Consider the following 7,093-nt stretch of genomic DNA (forward strand, 5'->3'; position numbering starts at 1 on the left):
AAATTCAAAGGATGTGGCACAACAAGGGTTCCTGAGTGGACGATAATACTTATCCCCCAGGTATCGGGTTCGACTCTCACATATGGAAAAAAAATCCGCAATTTCCTACAGAGAGGAAATGAGGGACACGAAGGTCTTGATTAACAGTGGCGATAAGTGGACGATGGTACTTATCTCCCAGGTACCGGGTTCGATTCCCACGGAAGACAAAAACTTCCTCATCAATGAGAGGATTGGTCGTAGCCAAGTTATTGGTGAACCAATTTAAATCTACGTGTCAAATTATTTATGCTTTCATTTTTTTGCTGCCTCTGAAATCGATTGCTTCTACTCCAAGTATGTCACCAAAACTGAACTAATTTTTTATTCATTTATAAATTATTAAACAGTTATCAACTTTTAAAAACACAATTCAACCTCATTCTTGTATTTGCACCTTCAAATAGAGCATCCGAGAGGGGTACTACTACTTACAAGGGAGGTTCGATGTCTATTGGATAGATCAAATATTATATGGTAATTATTATAAATATATATCTATTAATTTATTCAATTAAATTTCACGAATTAAACTTGACAATTAATATTTTAGCAAAAACAACTTGGATGAGACAACACTCAAGGTGAGATACATCGTTTTCTTCATGTTAATTATGAAATAAATGAGTATAACGATTATTTCTAACATATGATTCAAATAATAAATGAGTATAGAGATGAATTCTAAGATATGATTCAGGTAATTAGTTCTTATACTTAATATATATTTCCTTAACTACATTCTCTATATTATTAATTTATTTTTTATACAAGAAAAACTTCAACAAGTCATGAAAGAATGAGATGATCATCAAGAGACTATTCCGCCTGCTCAATGAGCTAGTCCATTAGTGAGGAAACAATATGAGACTAAATATGTCATTCAAATCAATGGTGGCAAGTACAAATGATGTGTGTTGGACGATGTTAGTTTATTGTCCACATTTGTAAAAGTTTAATCAAGATATATTCAGATTGAATATTCTTCTTATGCAAGTACGAATTGATCTCATTGTCTATCGACAATTGTTGACATTGAACACTTCCAGGAATAATGGATGGTTAAGCAAGAAGAAAAAACACAACAGATGATACAAGCAACATTTGAAAATTAAAATGCAAAATGGCAACAAAAGTTGGAAGCGGTGCAACAACAGCAATTTCAACATTAGCAATTTCATCTTAACAATTTTCGCATGCTTTTTACCAGTAGTTCCCGCCTCAGCAGAAAAGTTTCAACAACAACAATTTCCATCTCACCAACGTTCCAGTAACTGCAACAATACTCCTAATACTACATGCTTCAGCAACAACGACCTCCAAACTTCTAGCAGCAACAAAAGGAGCCTCAAAACTTCGTATTCCAGCGGTAACAACAACAACCATTGTTCCAACAACAACAACCAATGTTCTAGCAACAAAGAAAATACTCCCAATAGCAGCATCGACCTCCAATTCTAGCAGCAACAACTACAACTGCCAAACTCCTCTCAATAGCAACAATAGTAGCCAGACGTCCAGCAACAACAATCTTTTAATAATTATCAGTATCTGTCATCTTTTTCACAACAACTTCCACAACCTCTAGCTGATAAAACTTCATATCAACCAACTATGCCAACTAGCTTGAGCAGACCAGACATAAATAAGCCATAATCAGCTAAGGCACCGTCGACTAGTAGTGGTGTACTTGAAGATGTCATCCAATTTGAAAACACGATGTCATGATCACTTACTTTTGAAAGACTTTTTTAGTCGGCTAATATTCCATCATATAATGATGATGGAGGGAGCAAAGCTAATGAGAGGAATTATATTGATGATTGATATATTTGTTTTAATTTTGAATAATTTTTCTATTTTTATTTTTGGTTTTGAATAATTTAAATATTATTGTTTAATTATGAAGTGTTTTTTTATGATATATTTTTATTTTATTTTAAAGTGTTTCATTTTTGTAGTAATATAAATTTAATTAAGTATTGACAATTTAATTAATATTAAAATTATATATTCATTTTTATATAAATTTTATTTTTTAAAATTATTTTTTATTTTTTAAATTATATTAATATTAATTTTTTATACATATTATATTTTTTAATATTAATATCTTATTTATTAAATTTTTTTAATAAAGTTACTCATTTGTGGTGGCCAAAACGGCCACAAATTAATTTTTTTTTGTCTGACAACACATTTTGTAGCAGTTTGTTTTTTTGTCAATGCTGCAAACAGCCTTTGCCACCAAACATTACTAGGGACTTTTTCCGCCATAAATATGTGACGAGATTTTCCCTCACAAAATCCAACCAAATTTCTATATAGTGATTGGTTTGGCTGCAACAAATGGTTGTGACTAGTTTAATTGTGATTGCTTGAGATTGCCATAAATGCGACATTTGTGACCGTTTTCCCCTTTGTAGGTTGTCCGCCACAAATTTAGGCTTTACGGTTTAGTGATTGGTTTGGCCGTAACAAATGGTTGTGACTAGCTTAATCGTGATTGCATGAGACTGCCATAAATGAGACATTTGTGACTGTTTTACCCTTTGTAGGGGTATTTGTCCGCCACAAATTTAGGTTATCCTTGTAGTGAATGATTGAGAAGCAACGACAATCCAATAGTTATACTAGGCCTTAATGAAGAAGAACAATGCTAGATCGAAATAGTGAAAAAGGAAACACTTGACTATTCAATTATAAACTTTCTTTGCAAATCCAGTATACACATGTGCTCAATTCTAACAAAGATTCAAATGCGACATATGTTTCTTTGAATTGTAATAGGCCTTGGAAATCATGGTGAGTATTTCCTAACGAGGGTCGACACAACTAGTAAAATAGATATTTCACCATTGCAGAAATGTATTGTTACTATTCAAGTATTGGTGTTGGAACCAAATTGGTTTTACATTTAGAGTTTTGATATTAAAAAACGTATTTTATTAAAACAATATATTTGACTTCAAATAGTATGAAAGAAGATTCATGTTTTTGAAGAAAATCTAAAATAAGATTTGATTCAAATTTATAATTGATGAAAATCTAAAATAAGATTTGATTCATATTTATAATTGAAGAAATCTTTGACCAAGTTGAAAAGAAGACATGGTCAAGATTTGAAGAATATTTGATCAACATTTGATGAATATGAAGAATTTGCAAACTCAATCTACACAAAATAGGAACATAATCAATATGAAGAATTTACAAACTCAATTTGAACAAGATACAATTCAAAATTAAACAAGGACTAAATTGAAGCCAAAATTTTCACTATAAATAGACACTCAATGCTGGAGGAGAAAAACATCGAAAAACATAAAATAGCAACTCAAGCTCAAAGTTCTCAATTCTTCTTAGAGTTCAAAGAGAGAAACACTTGTTCATGTTAGAATTATTTTCTAAGTGTTTTTTTAGAGTGTGAGAGTTATTATTAATTTATTATTATCAACTTTGTTAGAAACAACTACTCAAGTTCCAATCTTTTGTATTCAACTCGATAGTGGTTTAGTTTCTTCTTCAATCTAGGGTTGTTAGGAGAAGACTTGACTTGTAGGGTCAAGGTGGTTAGTTCCTCAAAAGTATGGGGTTGTCAGCCTGTTTGGGAATACTGACTTGGAGGATCAGGTGCTTTGTAACTCATGGTATTTGAATTAGTGGATTAAAGTCTTCTGAATGATGGGACTTGATGTAGCCAAGATAGTGGTGAACTAGGATAAATCTACGTGTCAAATTATTTATGCATTCATTGCTTTCTATCTCTTAATTTGATTGCTTATACTCCAAGTAAGTCACCAAAACCAAAGTAGTTTATTTATTTATTTATTTATAAATTATCAAAAAGTTGTCAACTTTGAAAAATACAATTCAACCCCATTTCTTGTGTTTGCACCTTCAATTGGCATATCGAACTTCAGGTGATAGTGTAGATGAATATGTTCGAATTGATAAAATCATTGCAATTGAGTGCTTAGAGAGATATGTAAGGGGCGTGAGCGAAATATTTGGAATTGAATATTTGAGAAGGCCCAACAACAATGATGTTGATCGCCTATTGCAAATAAGAGAAGCACATGACTTTCCAGCTACGTTAGATTATATTGATTATGTGTATTGGTAAAGGAAAAACTTTTTGGTTGCCCATAAAACCCATTTTTGTTGAGGTGATCACGGTAAACCCACGAATATGCTTGAAATAATGGCATCACAAAACTTGTGGATTTGACATTTATTTTTCGGCATTGCATATTCAAACAACGACATTGACGTGCTAAACTAGTCAAATATGTTAAATAATATTTTGGAAGGACAAGCTCCAAAAGTGAATTGTATAATTAATAAAACTCCATTAATATGTGGTACTATCTTTCAACTTACATCTATCTCGTGTGGGCTACATTTGTCTAGAAACTTCCAAAGCTACAAGGAGTGAAGGGAAAACTATTTGTCTGGCGTAAAGAATCAACAAGAAAGGAGGAGCAATGAGCATTTTGAGTACTCCAATCTAGATTTGCAATTATATGTGGTCTAATGCGTGTTTGGCAAACGGAAACCCTCAAGCATACAATATATGCATGCATCATATTGCAATAACATGATCGTTGAATACGAACGACACACATATGATGGTGCTTTTCTATTACTCTTATCATAATGTGAATAATGATATCTCAACATTTAAAACACATAATGGTCCTTGTCCTAATCGTGCAACAACACTATGAAGGAAAACATGTATCCGTGAAAAACGAGGTCATCAAAAGCTTCAAGCAGAATTAGTGGAGAATATTTGAGAGCGTTTTGGATTAAAAAAATAACGCAATTTAAATTTTATTAATTATCATTTATACATTTTTATCATTTCAATCATTTATGTCATGTATTTAATGTTAATTTTTTATTATTGTTATAAAAATTTTATTTCTGATTTTATTTTAATTAAAATATTTCATATTAATACAAATTAAAACATTGAAATTATTGTAATAAAATTAAATACATATAAAATATTAATATATGAGTTATATTTGTGGGACGCAATATGAGTTCTTAAGAGTTATATCACTAGAGTAAAAAATAAGTGAATTGCTAAAGATGATGTGGCATGGCACAATGAACTCCACTTAAAGAACTCATATTTGGTTCACCATTAGAAGTGTTCTAAGGTCCGATTGGTTCAAAGTATATGGAGGAGAGTGGAGGTAAGATGATATTTTTATGTTTGTGTTTGGTTCATTTTTTAAGAGGGGAGGAGAGAGAGCCAAAATATCATTTTGCTCTACTTCTATTTTGAGAGATTTAGAGGGGAGGCAGAGAGAACCAACCCAACTAAAAAACTATTTAAAATATCTCTCATCCCCTTGAACCAAATACAAAAACATTAAAACTCCACTCTTCAATTAAAATTCTTCCTCTCCCCTCTTATTCATTGAACCAAATATATCCTAAGTAATATTGATATGTAAACAAAATTAAAACTTTATTTTATTTTATTTTATTTTAACATTTAAGTCTTTTATCTTTTTTTTTTCTTCTCGTTATATAAACTATTTATCTTTTAAAACTTGCATAAATTAATCATTTTTTTACTTTTTATTAAAATAATACTGATGTGCCATCTGCCAATCCACACAAAGGTAAATTTTAATAATTTAAATTTCTTTAATTTTTTTTTATTACTATGACAAAGAAATTGCAGCTTAATTGTGTGCTAACAAATTAGATGAATTTACGTGTGTTTATTTCATATGTGGTTTAGATCTTTAATGGGTTTGATAAACCTATAATTTATTTTTTAATACGAGGATTTTGATTTTTGATTCTAGCCGTATGTTTGCACGGGTATGCAGGGTTTGTGATTTATAGATCAAATTGATATTATATAAATGATAAACTCACGTTAAATGATACTCTTGTAATTTATACAGTAAATTATTATGTGTATTATAATATTAGATTAAATATATTTTTATTGTCTATAAATATAAAAATTAATATATTTAACTTTATAATATTTATCCATATATTATAATTTTTTTACATTTTTATTTTGAGAAAATATAAGAGACGTATCACCACACATTCAACAAGTAGATGTTGTCCTTTCATCTTTTTCATGTGATCAAGTGGATGATATTATCAATAGTCCATCAGAATGTCCAATGGTTGTGCATTCATGTCAAATAGAGATAATAATTCTATTGTTATGTTGTGTGTATGCTAGTACAGGAGTAAGCTATAGTGATCCAAAAACCAAAAGCCAAACAACAAACAACAAGGTTCCCTTCATTTAATCATGATAGTTTAGTGTTGCAAATTCAATTATGTGATTATTATTTGTTGTGATCTCAATGATTTTCTTTATTGAAATCAAGGTTTACTTATGTTTTATTTTTCATTTTTGTATAAGATTTGTAATGTTTTTGTCTATAGGATAGGATAGAAATCTTCCAAAGGACTTCTATATTAACAAACATTGACATATCGTCGAAAATCTCACTTTGGCACAATCTCTTAAATCATAAATAACTCTCAGGTATTTCTCATAATGTTGATTCTCATCGTCATCACAATCGTCTCTTCCTAGATGTATATCTACGTGGAAATAATTTACTATTGTTTATTTGTTCCTTTTATTACTGAAAATGTCTTCAAAATTTTGCTTTTTTGTGGTCTTGTCTTTTTTATTTAGCTTCATGGTTCAAGTTCAACTACCCATTACAATTTTTGGGTTTATTTGCTGAAACAAGGGTAACTTTTTGGATAATAATAATTTATGCATTGATAATAATGTTTCTTTTTTAGCAGGGGGATGCATGTAAACAAAAAAATAACGAAACTCATTTTTATGTAATTTAAATATCCACCCAAACCAAATATACTCATTCTTAACACCTCTATAGTTCCTGTAAAAAAAATACCTCTATAGTTAGAATAAGGGTTTCAAAATATTAAAATATATTGATTATTTATAAAATAAATATAAATAATTAATATATATATATATATATATATATATATATATATATATATATATATATAAAGAGGG

This window comes from Cicer arietinum, chromosome 6, assembly GCF_000331145.2.
Source record: "Cicer arietinum cultivar CDC Frontier isolate Library 1 chromosome 6, Cicar.CDCFrontier_v2.0, whole genome shotgun sequence".
NCBI lineage: Eukaryota > Viridiplantae > Streptophyta > Magnoliopsida > Fabales > Fabaceae > Cicer > Cicer arietinum.